Genomic DNA, 18,779 nt, shown 5'->3' on the forward strand with positions numbered 1-18,779 from the left:
TTTCTATAAAGTAAGCTGTTGGAATTTTGATTGCCATTGTATAGAATCCAATGACATTACACTCCAATCCATGAACACAGAATATTTTTCCATTCGTTTAGGTCTTTGAATTCTTTTAGTAATGGTTTGTAGTTTTCTGAATACAGGTCCTTTATATCTTTGGTTAAATTGATTACTTTGTATTTGAAACTTTTTGTTGCTGTTGTAAATGGAACTTTTTTCCTGATTTCCTCCTCAGATTGTTCAGTACTGGTGTACAGGAATATTACTATTTTTGCATGTTGATCTTGTATCCTGACACTTTGCTGAACTCTTTTTTTTTTTTTAAGCTCAAGTGGCTTTGTATAGACATTTTCTAATTTTCTAATTGTAAGATCATGTCATCTGTGACTTGTGAGAAGTTTACCTCCTCTTTTCCTACCTGGAGGCCTTTATTTTTCTTGTCTAATTATTGAGATGATCATGTGTTTTTTTACCTTCAATTTATTAATGTGGTATAGTACGTTAATTGATTTTCTTTTGTTGAAGCACCCTTGCATACCAGGAATAAATCCCACTTGGTCATGGTGTATAATTCTTTTGATATGCTATAGTTTTCTATTTGCAAGTATTCATTAGAGAGATTGGTCTATATTTTTCTTTACTTGTATTAGTCAGTAAAGGGGTGCTGATGCAAATTACCAAAACTGTTTTTATAAAGGGCATTTATTTGGGGTAAAAGCTTACAGTTACAGGGCCCTGAAGAGTCCAACTCAAGGTTGATTTCTCACTTGAAGTCAGTTGCCATGTGTTGAAGCTAAATGGTGGGCTTGGTCTCTCCTTCCATAGCTGTTCAGCTGCTCTGTTTTCTTCAGCTGCAAAATATCAGACAAATTGCTCTTCTTTTATTGGGGCCACAGGATCAAAGTCCTCTTTCATGTCTATGGAGCTCTCTCTATTTTTTTGTATAACTGCTTCTGTCTCCTTGATTAAGGTCTGTTTATATAGTCCACCAAAGGGCTGGGACTCAACCCTGTGTTGCCCTAATGACATGGTTGAATCAAAGCCTTAATCTTGATTTAATCAAGTCAACGTAAAACTTTTTTATTTTTTTAGACATTTTCTTTATTCCCCCCTCCCCATCCCCTTCCCCTCCCTCTCCTCCTCCCTGCTGTTTTTGCTGTCTGTGTCCATTTGCTGTGTGATCTTCTGTATGTTTCTCTTTGTCTTCTCTTCTTGTTTTTCTCCTTTAGGATTCACCAGGATTCAATCCTGGGGACCTCTGATGTGGAAAGAGGTTCCCTGTCAATTGTGCCACCTCATTTCCTGGTCTTTGCTGCACTTCACCTTGACTCTCCCCTTCGTCTCTCTTCTGTTGCATCAATAATCTTGCTGCATGGCTCACTTGCACGGGCACTGGCTCACTGTATAGACACCTGGCTTGCTGTGTAGGCACTAAGCTCGCCACATGGGCCTTGGCTCACCACGCAGGCTCTCGGCTCACCTCACAGGCACTGGCTCGCCATGTGGGCACTCATGTAGGCACTTGGCTTTCCACATGGGTACTCGGCTCACCACATGGGCACTGGCTCACCACACGGGCACTCACATGGCCACTCGGCTCTTCACGTGGACACGTACATGGGCACTCAGCTTACCACACAGACACTCTCATGGGCACTAGGCTCTCCACGTGGATACTTGGCTCACTGCACAGGCAGTTAGCTGGCCACACGGGCACTGGTTTGCGGTGCAGGCATGCTTTTTCGTCTTCTTTTTCACCAGGAGACCCCAGGTATCGAACCCAGGTCCTCCCATATGGTAGACGAGAGGCCTTATCACTTAAGCCACATCCGCTTCCCAAAATCTTTGAATTTAATACAATCAAAGGGTATCACCTCAGAGGAACAGACCAGTTTACAAATATTATCAGTATCCTTTTTGGAGTTCATAAATATTCTCAAACTGCCACAATTTGTATCTTCATCTGGCTTTGGTATTAGGATGATGTTGGCTTCATAAAAATTGTTGGGTAATTTTCCCTCCTCTTCAATTTTTGGGAAGAGTTTAAACAGGTTTGGTGTTAATTCTTCTAGAAATGCTTGGTAGAATTCACCTGTGAATCTATCCAGTCCTGGACTTTTCTTCGTTGGCACACTTTTTAGATTTTCATTTTATTAATTTATTCAGGAGGTACCAGGGATTGAACCTAGGTCCTTGTACATGGAAAGCAGGCTCTCAACCACTGAGCTACCACTGAGGGTTGATTTTTTTCATTTGTTTTGTTTTTAGGAGGTACCAGGAATCAAACCCGGGACCTTATACATGGGAAGCTGGCACTCAACCACTGAGCTATATTCGCTCTCCAATGAGAGTTTTTTCATTTGTTTGTTTTGTTTTTAGGACATATCAGGTTTGAACCCAGGACCTTGTATATGGGAAGCAGGCATTCAACCACTTGAGCTATATCCACTCAAGCAGACTTTAAAATATATATATATATATATATATATATATATATATATATATATATATATAAAAAATAGTTATGACTATTAATTCTTCCTAGTGTATTGTCCCTTTTATTAATATATAGTGGCCTTCTGTATCTCTTATAACTTTAGTGCATTGAAAGTTTGGTTTGTCTAATATTATTAGTATAGCTACCTCTGCACTTTTTGGTTGCTGTTTGCATGGAATATCATTTTCCAACCTTTCAGTTTCAGCTGATTTGTTTCCCTGTATCGATCTTGTAGACCACATATAGATGGCTCATGTTTTTTATCCCTTCTATCACCCTGTATCTTCTCTTTTTTTTTATAAGAGATATCAGGAATTGAACCTAATACATTCAAGGCAGGCACCAACCATTGAGCTACCCCTGTTCTGCAGCCTATGTATTTTGATTGTGGAGGAAAATCCATTCACATTCAGTGATATTACTGTAAATGTATTATTTACTTCCACCATTTTATTCTTTGACTCTCTTATGTCATCTTATTTTGGTCTGTCTTTTTACTCTTTTAGTTACTCTTACTCATAGTCATCTCTTCTGCACTCTCCTCCAAGCCTCTCTCTCCTGTCTTTTCCTTTCAGGCTGTCAAGCTCCCCTTAGTTTTTCCTACAAAGCCAGATTTTTTTTTTTTTTTTTTTAAGATTTTATTTATTTATTTATTTCTGCCCACCTCTTCTTTTTTTTTCACTTTCTGAGTCTGTTCATCTTCCTTGTTTCTTTTGGAGGCACCTGGAGCTGAACTCGGGACCTCCATTGTGGGAGGGAGGTGTCTAATTCCTTGTGTCATCTCCACTCCCTGCTTTGTTGTATCTCTCATTCTGCTTTTCTTCCCTATGTCTCTTGTTGTGTCATCACACCATTGCCTCAGCTTGCTGTCTTCTTTAGGAGGCATTGGGAACCTCTGCTCCCTGCTTTGTTGCATCTCCCATTATGTTCTTTCTTCTTGTGTCTCTTCTTTCACGAGGTTGCTGTCTTCTTTTAGGAGGCACCAGAATCTGAACCAGCAGTCTCCCATGTGGTAGGCAGGAGCCCAGTCACCTAAGCCACATCCACTTCCCCAGATTCTTTTTCATGAACTCTCTTAGTTTTTGTTTATTATTTTAAACCCACCTTCATAATTGAAGGACAGTTTTTCTGGATAAAGAATTCTCACCGGGCAATTTTTCTCTTTCAGTATCCTAATTATGTCATACTACTTCTTCTTGTCTCTATGGTTTCTGATGAAAAATCTGAGCTGTCTTACTAGACATCCCTTGCATGTGATGGTTAGCCTCTCCCTTACTCCTTTCAGAATTTTCTCTTTTTATAACTGGTATTTTATATTCTGAGTAGTTTGTGTCCTTGAGTAGGTCTCTTTGGATTTATTCTGATTGGGATACATTGTGCTTCTTGGACATATAAATTATTTCCTTCATGAGAGTTGGGAAATTTTCAGCCATTATTTTCTGATATTCTGCCTATTTTCCCTTCTGTTCTTCTTCTATAACTCCCATACATGCATGTTCTTGCATTTCCTGTTATCATTCAACTCCTTGAGCCTCTGCTCAATTTTTTCTATTCTTTTCTTTGTTCTCTCTCTTCAGTCAGTTGTTCTGTCTTCTGCATCATTTATTCTTTCTTCTATCATTTCATGTCTGCTGTTGTATGCCTCTAATCTGTTTTTTTGATCTCATCTATTGTATCTTTCATTCCCTTAAGTTCTGTTATTTTCTGTTTAGATTTTCAAATTATTCTTATTGCTTGCCCAGTGTCTTCTAGATGTTCTTTATCTCTTTAGCCATATTGTCTTTCAACTCATTAATTTGATTTTGGAGGTTCGTGGCATCTCCTTGATGAGCTGTCTCAAATCACGCATGTCTTCTGAGACTTTGATATATCCCTTTTCTTGGGCCACTTCTTCCATTTTCTTAGTATGGTTCATAATTGTTTGCTGATGTCTAGACATCTGATTGTGATGGTGAGTTTATTCTGATGCTCAATTTCTCTCTCTTCTATATGGACTTAGTGGCAGGCTGCTGTGTGTACTGCCATTCTTTGATTCTTGTTTCAACCTATTCTAGCTCTTTAGGATAGTCTCTCTTTATTTGCTCAAATCCTGGCCATGCACCCATTAGTGGGTTGCAGACTCACTACGAAGGACCTTGAAGAGGGAGGCTGTAAAAGCCCGGAAAAGCCTCATTTATTTACTTTTAATTTCCTTACATGCACTTCCTTGGTCTACCAGCGGACGGCGTTCTCTTCGGCCACCCTCTCAGTTCAAACCCTGGTTGGAATGTGTTTGCTGTAACCCAGACCAGACCAGTGTGACAGAGGATACTGTCTCAGGGATATCAGAGCCTCAAAAAAACTTTCAGAGACTGTTTTCCAACCTTTGCTGGCAGTCTCTTCCCTTTTCTTGGGCATGAAATAGTCTCGTTCCCCTCTGAGTCCTCAACAGCCAGTCCCAGTCATTAGGGAGGATGTTTGATAGGGTTAGAGCTCTAGCCTCCTACTGTGCTGGCTCCCAGGGTAAACAGTGTTTGAGCTTCCTCCAACCTGGAAGGGCTCATGGGACACAGCAGACTAAAGTAGTTGGCTGTAAGCAGAATCAGCCTTAGGATTCATCTGTCTCTTCTTTTCATAGGGATGCTCCCTCTGTCTGTAACCATCCCGAGGCTGGAGAATTCAAAATTGTCTGCTCATAGGGTGCAGGAAGGGTGCCAGCAGCTGCAGCTGCCACCTTTACTCCCCAGTTTTTCCCATCGAGTTTTTTTTTTCCTTTGCCCCTCTCTCTTCTAAGTGGTGTTCAACCTTCCCCTTGTGTTCTAAGCCGTAGAACATTTTCCCCCCAAGCCGTTTATGCTTATCCTCTAGCTGTTTTCTTGGGAGAGAAGTGAGCCTTCTGTCTCTCTAATCCTCCATCTTCCCAGAAGTTCTTAGTATATTGTTTTTAAGGATCATCCAGATTGTAGCCATGTGTCAGTACTTTGCAACTTTTTATGGCTGAACAGCATTCTATTGTATGAATATACCACATTTATTTATCCATTCATCAGTTGATTATATTTGAGTTGCTTCCACTTTTTGGCTATTATGAGTCATGCTACAGTGAACGTTCCCATGCAGTTCTTTGTGTGGGCATATGTTCTTAATTGGGTATATGCCTAGGAGTGTAATTATTAGGTCATATGGTAACTATTTTTAAAATTAAAAATTTGGAGAACTGCCAAACTTTTTTCCCCAAAGTGGTTGTACCGTTTTGCACCAATCCTACCAACAATGTCTGAACGTTCCAACCTCCCCACATTTTCATCAATACTTATTATTGTCTCATTTATTTTAACCATCCTATTGAGTATGAAGTAGTATCTCATTTTCATATTAATTTTCATTTCCCTGATGACTAATGACGTTGATCATCTTTTCATGTGTTTTATGACAATTTGTATGTCTTCTCTGGAAAAACGTCTATTCAGAGCCTTTACCCATTTTTAATTGGGTTGTTTGGTTTTTCTTTATTGTTGAGGTATGAAAACTCTTTATATGATTTGCAAATACTTTCTCCCATTCTGAGAATTGTCTTTCACTCTCTTGATGTATCCCAGTTCTCAATCTTTATCTTACTTGATGTTTCGATAGGTGTAATTACCCTCTCCTTCATATATTTTCATCACTTAACTTCCAAAATACTCCTGGTTTTCCTTTCACCTCCCTGGATGCTTCTTTGCTGTATATTTTTATAACCTCTCCAACTTCTAAACATTGAAGTGCCCCAGAGCTCAATTCTCAGACTTAGTCTCTTTCTATATCCACTCTCTTGATTATCTCCTCTGCTCTCCTTTATATGCTGATAACCTTGAATTTATTACCAGTCTTATATATTTCTCTGCCTACCAGTCTTATATATTTCTTCCATGCCTAATCTTTCCAGAATCTTTCTCTTTTCAGTAAATTGCAGTTACATTTTTCTCTTAGTTAGGCCAAAGAATCAGTTTGACTTACTGTTCTCTCCCCCCCCCCATATCCAATCCACCAACTAATTGAAGGCTCTACCTTCAATATATCTAGTATCCAACCTCTTGTCACCACCTATTCTGTCACCAGCCTGGTCCACCCTGTTGAATTCTGGGTTAATGCAGTAGCCCATAATTAGTCTCCCTGTAGCCTATTCCCTACATGGCAACCAGAGTGCTCCTTTTAAAGCATGTCAGATTATTTTACTCCTTTACTTAAAACCAGCTGGTTTTTTGTGATCTATGTCTCTTCAAAAAAAAGACAATTAAAAAAAATGATGGGGGTGGGAGGTGGAGAGTGGGGTATATGGGAACTTCTTATGTTTTTTAATGTAACTCTTTGTGTGACCCATTAACTTTAAGAAAAGATAATTAAAAATAAAATAAATAGAATTTAAAAAACCAGCTCGTGGCTTCTCATATCATTTAGGAAAATCCAGAATCCTTACACTCACTTAAATATCAGGCTTCCATTTCCATTCTGACTTTATTTACTGTTTTTTCTGCCCTGGTCTCATTCTTCTTCAGCCCTCACTACCTTCTTTACTGTTCCGCATTGTTTTAGTCTGCCAAAAGGCTGCCAGTGCAAAGTACCAGAAACTATGTTGGCTTTTGTGAATGGGATTTATTTGGGGTAAAAGCTTACAGTTCCAAGGCCATGAAAAGTCCAAACTGGGGCAATCAGAGATTTTTTCTCACCAAAATTTGCTACTGTTGGTCCTGGCATATTGCCACATGGTAAGCAAGACGGCCACCGAGCTCTGTGCAGGTTTCAACCTTACCCTCCAGGCTTATCCTTTCCTCTTGAGTAAGTGGGCACAGCCTCTTGGGGCTTTGTGCTTAAATGATCCTGTAGTCCTCTTTCTCCTGGCATAGGGCTTATTCTTCCGAGACCTCCTTCCCAGCTAGTCTGCTATCTTTCCAATTTCAGCTGAAAGCTATAGGCAAACGACTCATCTCTCCCCCAGGTCTCAGCTGTTTGAACTTCGTCACATGGCATGATCAAAAATGGCGGGAAGCAAATGAGGCTCAAGAAATTGGGCTTCTGTGTGCCATATGGGAGGCCCCAGTTTCGGTCCCTGGGGCCTCCTGGTAAAGGCATGCCCACGTGGCAAGCCACACAGCAAGATGATGATGCGACAAAAGAGAGACGAAGGGGAAAAGGCGAGACACAATAGGAACCAGGAACTGAGGTGGTGCAAATGACAGGGAACCTCTCTCCACATCAGAGGTCCCCAGGATCGAATCCCAGTAAATCCTAGAGAAGAAAACAAGAAGAAAAGATAGAAAGAAAAATAGACACAGAAGATCACACAGTGAATGGACACAGGCAGCAAAAACAGCAGGGGCGGGGTGAGGGGGAGAAACAAAACAAAGCAACAAGCAGACAACAATCAAAGACAAAAAAATGATCAGGGAGCAAGTGTGGCTCAAGCAGTTGAGTACCCGCCTGCCACATTGGAGGTCCCTGGTTCGGTTCTCAGTGCCTCTGGAAAAAACAAGCAAGACAGGAAGATGATGCAACAGGCTGGCATGATGAGCTGACGAAACAAGATGGCTCAAAGAGATGATGCAACGAAGAGATACAATAAGGAAATACAATGAGAGACCCCACAAGCAGGGAGCAGAGGTGGCTTAAGCCATTGGGTACTTCCCTCCCACATGGGAGGTTCCTGGTGCCTCCTAAAAAAACAGACACACAACACAACAGACACAGAGAGCAGACGGTGAGTGCAAAGAACGAGGCAGGGGGTGTGGGAGAAATAAATCCTTTTTTTTTTTTTTTTTTAAATCCTTACAGGGCATACCCTATTAAATTTCAAAGTCTGAGAGTCATCCTAAGAATGATGGTTTCTTCTCCTTGGGGCCTCAAGGAGGTCCACCCTATCCACAGGCTTGCCCAATGGCCATTTTCTCAGTTCCACTCCCATCAAGCATCTGGGTGGTGACCAAGGACCAGTCCTCACCCTCCAAGAACATTGGAGTAATGTCCCCCCTTTCCTTTCACAATCTCTGGGGGACTCTCTTTTTTTTTTTTTTTTTTTAGAATTTTTAAAATTTCTCTCCCTCCCTTTCCCTGCACCACCCCCCCCCCCCAACCCAGTTGTCTGCTCTCTCTATCCATTCGGTGTGTGTTCTTCTGTGTCTGCTTCTATTCTTGTCAGCAGCACAGGAATCTGTGTATCTTTTTGTTGTGTCATCTTGCTGCACCAGCTCTCCGTGTGTGCTGTGCCACTTCTGGGCAGGCTGGACTTTCTTTCGCACTGGGTGGCTCTCCTTACAGGGTCCACTTCTTGAGCATGGGGCTCCCCTACACGGGGGACACCCCTGTGTGGCACGGCACTCCTTGCATGCATCAGCACTGTGTGTGGGCCAGCTCCACACGGGTCAAGGAGGTCCTGGGTTTGAACCACCAACTTCCCATGTGATAGGCGGACGCTATATCCATTGGGGCAAGTCCACTTCCCTCTGGGGACTTTCTTAACTCTCTTATTATTGTGGGGTGGTGGTAATATTCTCCCTAATCTCTGGCATACACGCCCAACCCCCTCAGAGCATTGGGGTGGCAACCTAACTTTCCCTACCCTATGGGGAACCAGCCAATCCAGTAGAGTAGGCACATTGTTACATTATGGACTTTGTATGTTTTTCCCTCTGTCTGCAATGCACGTGCTTCAGTTATCCTCATGGTTTCAGTAACAGTGCTGAGCAGAGCCATATTGGAGCCTGAAGCAAAAGGGAGATCAATAATATTGATCTAGTTGTTACATAAATGTTTATATTTTGTTTATCATGGATTTTTTACATTATTTTTAATTTTTTTTAATATTGCATTAAAATATTTACCTTGATTATTGAGTTTCTGGTGCCTCACTTGCCTCATTCACCTCACCCTAGTTCTGGTCCTTCTCAGGAAACTAGGTAAAGGGAAACGCCACTTGACAACTGCTGTCTACCATGATCTTTCAGGTAACATCATACTTAATGGTGAAAGACTGAATGATTTTGCCCTAAATTTAGGAGCCAAGGCACTTCTATTCAAAAGTTGCACTGGAGATTCTAGTAGAGCAAGCAGTAAGTCAAGAAAAAGAAATAAATGTATCCAAATTAGAGAAGAAAAGTATCATTTACAGTAGCATTTAAAATATGAAGTAAAAAGAAAAAAGAAAACAAAAAAATTTTTAAAAAGAAAAAACAATAAAATATGAAATACTTATGGGTCAGCCTGATAGAGGATGTATAAAACCTATAGATAAAAAACTAGAGTAGATCACTGAGAGAAATTTAAGAAGACCTAAATAAATTGATATACTGTTAAGTCTTTTGATACATGTTTATGATGTTAATTCTCCCCAAATCATTGATCAATTTAATGAATCCCAATTCCCAGCAGGCTTTTTAATAGAAATTGACAAGTTAATTTTAGAATTCAAATGTAAATAAACTTACAGTGACCTTGGATTAAAAGAAAATTTCTTAGATATGACTCTAAAAGTATAATACATGAAAGAAAAATTTGGTAAGTTGTACTTCCTCAAAATCAGAAAGTTTTGCTCTTTGAAAGCTACTACTAAGAGAATGAAAAGGCAAGCCACAGATTGGGAGAAAATATTTGCAAATCACATATCTGATAAAGGGCTTGTATCTGGAACATATTTTTTTAAAACTCTCAAAACTCATTAATTAAAAAAAAAATCCAAACAAAAGATATGCAAAAAAATTCTGGACTCTTCACCAAATATAAGTACATGAAAAGATGTCCAACATCAGTAGCCGATAGGAAATGTAAAATCTGTAATTGGCTACTGCTAGGCACTTGTCATAATAGCTGATATTTAAACATCTGCTTATACCCAGTGTTGGTAAAGAGCAACTGGAACTATCTTACATTGCTTATAGGAATGTAAACTAAAAAAGCACTTTGGAAAACAGTTTGATAATCTTTTAAGAAGGTAAGCATTGGGAAGCGGATTTGGCTCAACTGATAGTGTCCACCTACCACGTGGGAAGTCTAGGGTTCAAACCCAGGGCCTCCTGACCTGTGTGGTGAGCTGGCCCACACTCAGTGCTGATGTGCACAAAGAGTGCCTTGCCATACAGGGGTGTCCCCTAGTAGGGGAGCCCCATGCTCAAGGAGTGCATCCCTCAAGGAGAGCCGCCCCATGCAAAAAAAGCATAGCCTGCCCAGGAGTGGTGCCACACTCACGGAGAGCTGATGCAGCAAGATGACACAATAAAAAGAGGCACAGATTCGCAGTGCTGCTGACAAGAATGCAAGCAGATAAAAAAGAACACACAGTGAATGGACACAGAGAAGATGGGGACCAGGGGGGAATAAATAAAAAATAAATCTTTAAAAAAAAAAAAAAGCATTTACCTAATGTGACACAGCCATTCCATTCCAAGATATTTACCCAAAATTAAAAGCTTTTGTCTACACATTTTTTTTTACGTGAATACTTGTAGAAACTTTATTTGTCATAGCCAGAAACTGGAAAGCATCCCAAATGTCCATTAACGGGTAAATGGATAAACAAATTTAGGTGTATCTGTGCAATAAATTCTTATTATCAAAAAGAAATGACCTGTTGGCACATACAACATGGGTGAATCTCATAATAATCATCCTGAATGAAAGAAACCATACAAATAAAGAGTAACATAGTGTATGAGTTCATTTGTATAAAATTCTAAAAAATGCAAACTAATTATAATTACAGAAAGCAGATCAGTGGTTACCTGGGGAGGGCCAGAAAGGAGTATAAGAAGGCATGACAAAATTTTTGTGTATGATAGATATGTTCATTATCTTGATGTTACATGATGTTTTACATATGTCAGTAATTATGTATGGGAAAGCGGACTTGGCCCAATGGATAGGGCGTCCGCCTACCACATGGGAGGTCCAAGGTTCAAACCCCGAGCCTCCTTGACCCGTGTGGTGCTGGCCCGTGCACAGTGCTGATATGTGCGATGAGTGCCCTGCCATGCAGGGGTGTCCCCCACGTAGGGGAGCCCCATGCACAAGGAGTGCACCCCATAAGGAGAGCTGCCCAGTGCAAAAGAAAGTGCAGCCTGCCCAAGAATGGTGCCACACACATGGAGAGCTAACACAACAAGATGATGCAACAAAAAGAAACACAGATTCCCAGTGCCACTGATAAGGATAGACGTGTTCACAGAAGAACACACAGCAAATGGACACAGAGAGCAGATAACTGGGTGGGGGAGGGAGAGAGAAATAAATAAAAAATAAATCTTTAAAGAAAAAAATAATTATGTATGTACAGTTTGAATTTATGTGTTTATTATATGTCAGTTTAACCTCTAAAGCTGTTTTAAAAACTGGAACTAAATGGGGCTATCCATTGTAATCAGATTATGAGGCAGCTCATATCCTGTTGCTAGGAAAGTTAATTGATAAGACTTTACCAGATGCAATTTGAGAATATTCATAGAAAATGTTTATGCCCTTTTTCACAATAATTCCACTTGTAGGAATGTATCACAAGGGAAAATTAGAAGAGGTTCCAATATTTATGGACAAGGATGCTAAACAAATGGAAGTAACCTTAAATTTTTTCTATATGAAGCAATTTATTTAAATTCCAGTATAGCTGTATGAGGAACATTATGCAGTCATTAAAAAACTGTATTCTCAATCACAGAGGAAAATGTTCATGTGAAAGTGAAAAAACTGGTTAAAAATGAATACATTCAGTACGCCCAATATTTTTCTTTCAAGAAAACTTCAAAGTGTAACAATGATTTTCTTGGGAATATGCTTACCTATAGTACTTTTTACTTTCTGTATACTTTTTAAAAAATAGATTTCTACCTGAAACAATTGATTATGCAGATATAATTTTAAATAAAATTTTAAATGTAAATATTGGTTCTAATATGGTTTGGAAGAACCTAAAAGGTACCTTGTAAGAAAAGAGATTTTAAATTCTTGGATAAAGAGGAAATCTGCAACTTCATGAAATTGCTCTATGCTAAGAAATGAGGGTTGATTTTTAGGACGAATATTAAAGTCCCTGAATACCCCTATGAACTCACTGACTTATTTTTTAAATGTGAAATTCTTTCTAATTTGAATGAAGGTTAACATTAAAGTTGGTTATGTGGCTAAATAATTTAATATTCTGTGGTATTTAGGTTTTTTTTTCCTAAAATAATAGAAAATTGGGAATAGTACAGTTTCAGAAATCAGTTCAGCAACAGGCATTTTACTGTAGATTCATCAGCTAGTCGTAACAAATTCATTTAAGGAAAAACCCCATCAATCAAGTTTTAAACACCCAGTTAGTAAGAGTATTTATGTAGGTCACTCACATTAATTTGATTAGTGTTTGTACAGGATTTCTTTTTTTTTTCCTTCCCCTCCCCCTCTCCTATCCTGCTTGTTTTTTGTTTTGTTTTGTTTTTTTTTTTTTGCTGTCTGTGTCCATTTGTTGTGTGATCTTCTGTATCTATTCCTCTTTTTGTCTTCTCATCGTTCTCCTCTAGGATTCACCAGGGTTTGATCCTAAGGATCTCTGATGTGGAGAGAGGTTCCCTGTCAATTGTTCCACCTCAGTTCCTGGTCTCTGCTGCACTTCACCTTGACTCTCCCCTTTGTCTCTCTTTTGTTGTATCATCATCTTGCTGCATATCTCACTTGGAGGGCACTGGCTGACTGTGCGGGCACTCGGCTTGCCATGCGGGTCCTGGCTCACACATGGGCACTTGGTTCGTCACGTGGGCATTCATGCAGGCACTTGGCTCACCACATGGGCACTCAGCTTGCCGTGCTGGCACTCAGCTCACCGCATGGGCACTTGACTCACTGTGTGGGCACCTGGCTCACCACAGGGGCACTGGCTTGCTGTGCCTGAATGCTTTTTCTTCTTCTTTTTCACCCGGAGGACCCAGGGATCAAACCTGGGTCCCTCCATACGGTAGGTGGAGGCCTTATCACTTGAACCACATCCATTTCCCCATGTGGGATTTCTTGATTTATAAGTTTGAAGTCTTTAATTTAGATGTCTTTCCAAAAGAGTTATCTTATTGTGACTAATGGTTTTATGTGCAGGTTATTTAATGAGATGTAACTAATGTAGCATACTTCCTTAAACTTTTCATTATTAATAATAAATAATGTGTTTTTGTTATTATTAATAATAAATTATATTATTATTCTTAAAATAATATCTGTACATAGTTTTAAAAGTGCAACTTAGCTTTATAATAGAAGAGCCCCAGGGAAATGGACTTGGCCCAGTGGATAGGGTGTCTGTCTACCACATGGGAGGTCCGTGGTCCAAACCCTGGGCCTCCTTGACCTGTGTGGAGCTGGCCCACGTGCAGTGCTGATGTGCGCAAGGAGTGCCGTGCCATGCCACGCAGGGGTGTCCCCCCCCCCCGCGTAGGGGAGCCCTGCGTGCAAGGAGTGCAACCCATAAGGAGAGCCGCCCAGGGCGAAAGAAAGTACAGCCTGTCCAGGAGTGGCGCTGCACACAGAGTTGACACAGCAAGGTGACGCAACAAAAAGAAACACAGATTCCAGTGCCGCTGACAACAACAGAAGCGGACAAAAAGAAGAATACGCAGCAAATGGACAGAGAGAACAGACAACTAGGGTGGGGGTGGGGGGAAGGAGAGAGAAATCTTTAAAAAAAATAAATAAATAAAGAACAGCCCCATGCCCTATCCCTCCTTACTATAGATTCTTGCTCCCCAGAGGCAATCATGTTCAAGTCTTCTAGATATTTCTTATGGTATTTTCTTCCATAAAATGCTTCATTCTGCTACATATTTAATATTTCAAATTTATTTAATTACCTTACTATTATGAAAGATGAAATCTAGCTCTTACTCTTCCCTGTCACATGGACACTGTCTCTCCTGTTTCCTTTTTTGTACAGACTTCTGTTTTCCCTATATTTATTTTTTGTTTGTTTGCTTAGATTTTTTATGTATCCATTAGTAATTGATTTATAACTCTCCAATAACTGAAATTCTCTTCTTGATATGTTTGAACATATTGGATATACTTTCAGTTTTTTCCTCCCTTAAAAACATAACTCCTTGTACCCTCTTAAGTCTAAATGTGGACTAGTAGTTTTTTAGGCCAGCTGCACAGCTATTGTCCTAGAATTTGTCTTGTGAATTTCCTTCTATGTTGGATCTTCTCCTTTCTGGATCCCATGTCTTCCTCTTTCTTGGTTTGTTTCCTTATGATGCTGGAGCACATCCTCTAGTGGTAGCTTTCTGAGAAAGACAGCATGGAAAGTAAAAAATTTTTTAAAGGGAAAACCCCATCAGTCACTTTTGTTGTTCATAATATCATCTTAGGATCTCTTTTAATTCTGCAGGGTCAGTGGTAATGTATCCTCTCTCATTTCTGATTTTATTTATTTGCATCTTCTCTTTTATTTTCTTTGTCAGTCTAGGTAAGGTTTTGTCAATTTTGTTGATCTTCTCAAAGAACCAACTTTTTTTTTTTAAGATTTTATTTATTTCTACCCCCCCCCCCCCCCCCGTTCTCCACTTTCTGTGTCCATTTGATGTGTGTTCTTCTGTGTCTGTTTGTATTCTCATTAGGTGGCTCTGGAAACTGATCCTGGGACCTTCTGGAGTGGGAGAGAGGCAATTATTCTCTTGCACCACCTCAACTCCCTATTCTGCTATGTCTTGTGTTCTTTCCTCTGTGTCTCTTGTTGCATCAGCTTGCTGCACCAGCTCTTCGCTTCAGCCGGTGCTCCTGCACAGGGTGGCTTTCCCGTGCTAGGCGGCATTCCCATGCAGAGCAGCATTCTTGCATGGGGTGGCCTTCTCTCATGGGCTGGCAGTTTGCGTGGGCAAGCTTGCCCTCACCAGGAGGCCCTGGGCATCGAACCCTGGACCTCCTATATGGTAAACGGGAGCCCAGTTGGTTGAGCCATATCCGTTTCCCAGAACTAACTTTCAGTTTTGTTGATTCCCTCTAGTTTTTTGTTCTTAATTTTATTTATTTCTGCTAATCATTTTTCTTTCTTCCTTCTCCTTGCTTTAGGATTAGTCTTCTGTTCTTTTTTCTAGTTCCTCCAGGTAAGCAGTTAGATCTTCATTTTTAGCTATTTCTTTTTTAATGTGAAGGAATTAAGGGCTCTAAATTTCCCTCAGCACTGCCTTCACTGTATCCCATAGTTTTTTTTATGTTCTTGTTTTCATTTGCCTCAAGATATTTACTGATTTTTCTTGCAATTTCTTTTTTTTTTTTTTCATGTTTTAATAATTCATTTTATTAAATAACTACTCAATAAAGTTCAATAACCAGTGCATTGACTTGTTCAGGAACATCACTCCTTCACACTGTCCCATAGCATCCCCAATAAATGAGAGGGGGATGGAATTACACCAGGTGTCAGAAGAGTTCCCTTTTATTCAATTTATTCATAACACAACATGGAAGTGGAAGCATAGGTCCTTGTATATCAGGAAAGTTGTGTTAATGTTTCAACATATCCTGATTTTAAGTGGAGCACCAGGGCAAATTGTTCCACACACCACCCAATGTAGCATCTGACCTCCCCCTCTAGTTCCTGTCTACCTTTTCCATCAATCAATTCTGAGATGCCCCAAACCCAAACAACTCCCATGCAACCACTGGTAAAGGGACAGAAATGAAAGTCACCTAGCTCTTTAACCCCACCTCTAACCATTGGGATTAAATAGACTGGAACAGGGACCTGGAACAGGGCAAGTGAACTATGATTAAAACCTGATGAGGGGAGCAGGTGTAGCTTCCATGTACAAGGTCCTGGGTTCAATCCCAGGCCTGGTACCTTCAAACAAACAAACAAACCTGGTAAGGAATTTTAAGGATAGGTCGTTGGAAACATTAAGAAAAACACATAATACTCAAATTCAACTCCAAGGAAAGTGCTGTTGTGGGAAAATAAAGTCTTAGTTGATGTTCTGAAATTGCCCGTAAGAAGGAGTTGGGGAATAATCCTCCAGGCATGAGCTCTAACAGCTCTAGATACAATGGGCACTTCAGCTGCTATAGTCTCAGCCTGCTGAGCCAGCCCAGCATCTGCATGTGTCTGGCTCAGTCTGTAGCCAGAGTTCTTCATCTCCATCACAGAGTACTCTCCAATGTGTTATAGTTGTCCTTAAAGCTCTTCAACTCCAGGAAGTGCTTGGCACATTTACTCTTCTGACTGGAGGGGAGGTATGTCACCTGGATGGTTGTTGGGGAAACTTCAAGAGACTGAGTAAGGTGTTTGGCTGCTGACTGGTGATGTCGCTGAGAGCTCCCACTTTGTGCTTTGACTGCAGTGGCCAGCTCAGTCAGGGCCTCCTGATAGCGTAGGTACTCACTCTGGCCAAAGACCCCTGTCCCATAGCGGGCTGTCTCATAGCCATCCAGGAGGGTATCAAATAGGTCCTTGCGCACACCCTTGAAAGGAGTACTACTGTTCCGAAGATCTAGCAAGTAGGAGCGGAAATTCTTGCCCATTAATGAACGAGCATGCCTGCCTTCAGCATGAAATGGGATCTCAGAGGCACGGATGGCGTCCAGAGCTTTCATCCTGTACAGATAGTTATAGCAATTTTGATTTCCCTGGGTTTCCAACTGAAGCAGTCTGGTATCATCATCGGCAAGGAGCTAGGGTTCATACTTGATATCCTGAACCCTGGAGAGTCGCGTATCAATCTCTTCTTTCAAGTCCTTGGGGGCATTGTGTCCCACAGGGACATGAGGTCCCCTTCGAAATTTCATTGCAAACCGCATAATTTGCCTCTTCACAAAAATGAATAGTAGTACAAACACCAGGCTCTCGTAGGCCATCACCAACACGACATTCACCCCAGACAGCCAGTTACTGCCGGACGCCATGGCCTTCCCATCCTGCACAGAGCTGCTGTCGTTTACCCCGCTTCCCTGCTCCGTTAGCCTGGGCTCCGCTGAGGCAACAGTGCCTTGGTTCTCTGGGGCTCACCAGCCATTTCCTTATTGGGGCAAGACCTTACCAGATCCAGCCTGAAAACATGGCGGCTACAATTTCTTCTTGACCCTGTAGTTATTTAAAAGTGTGTTGAGGGAAGTGGATGTGGCTCAACTGATAGAGCATCCATTTACCATATGGAGGATCCAGGGCTCGTGGTAAGCTGGCCTACTCACAGTGCTGCCGCACGCAAGGAGATCCACCCTGTGTGAAAAAAGTGCAGCCTGCCTAGGAATGGTGCTGCACACACAGAGAGCTGACGCAGCAAGATGACACAACAAAAGAAACAGTTTCCCAATGCCACCAGATAATGCAAGCAGATGCAGAACACACAGCGAGTGGACACAGAGAGCAAACAATGGGGCGGAAGGGGAGAGGAATAAATAAAATATATCTTAAAAAAAGAAAAATGTGTTGAGTAGGTCTATCCAGATTTATTCTGTTTGAGGTGTCTTGTCCTTGGATACTGATATTTTTATCTTTCATAAGGGTTGGGAAATTTTCAATCATTATTTCTTCACTATTTTTTCTGCGACTTTTCCATTCTCTTCCTTTTCATTTCACGTTGCCATTCAATTTCTTGAAACCCTGTTCCATTTTTCCACCCTTTTCTCTTTCTTTTTTCCTGTACTTTCAAGTTCAGATGCTCCAATCCACTTATACTGTCCTCAATCAATTCAGATCCACTGTTATATGCCTCTAATGTTTGGTTTTGTTTTTTGTTTGTTTTGTTTTGTTTTAGTTACCAGGGCTGGGAATTGAACCCTGGACCCTGTATGTGTGAAGTCTGTGCTAAACCACTGAGCTACAGTCTGTTCCCACAGTGTCTTCTTAGTATCCGTTATCTTTTTTCCTTTATTTTCCTTCAACTCCTTGAATTGATTTAGGAGATTCGTATGAGTATCACTGATTAGTTAACTTAAATCCTGTGTCTCACCAGGATTTTTTACTTGATTCTTTACCTGGGCCATCTTTTCCTCTTTCTTGATTTGGCTTATAATTTTTTGCTGATATCTATGCATCTGATTATGTTGATGAATTCACTCTGATAATCAATTTCTCTCTCTTGCCTAGTAATTTTGTTTCTTGGCTCTTCTTTAATTTTGGGTTCAACTTACTCTAAATCTTTAAGATTGCCCAGCTTAAGTTATCAAAACAGGGCCACGGGCCCACTAATGGGGTACAGATAAGATTCAAGAGTGCCTAGACATAAGAGACTCCAAAAAGCTTTTTTAACTTCTTGCAGTTTCCTGGCCTGCCAGCAGAAAGGTGCTCTTCGGTGAACCTTTCCACAGAAGTGTCTCTTTCAGCCTC

At 40.7% G+C, this 18,779-nt stretch overlaps 1 protein-coding gene and 1 pseudogene across 3 annotated transcripts in view; one reads left to right on the forward strand and one right to left on the reverse strand.

Moving 5' to 3' along the window:
* ZNF609 (zinc finger protein 609) overlaps positions 1–18,779 on the forward strand; it is a 274,508-nt gene that overhangs the window by 135,496 nt on the left and 120,233 nt on the right. The gene's annotated exons all lie outside the window — the stretch shown is intronic.
* Positions 16,565–17,377, reverse strand: LOC101418953 (protein C1orf43 pseudogene; annotated as a pseudogene).

The sequence above is a fragment of the Dasypus novemcinctus genome, chromosome 3 (assembly GCF_030445035.2).
Source record: "Dasypus novemcinctus isolate mDasNov1 chromosome 3, mDasNov1.1.hap2, whole genome shotgun sequence".
Lineage (NCBI taxonomy): Eukaryota > Metazoa > Chordata > Mammalia > Cingulata > Dasypodidae > Dasypus > Dasypus novemcinctus.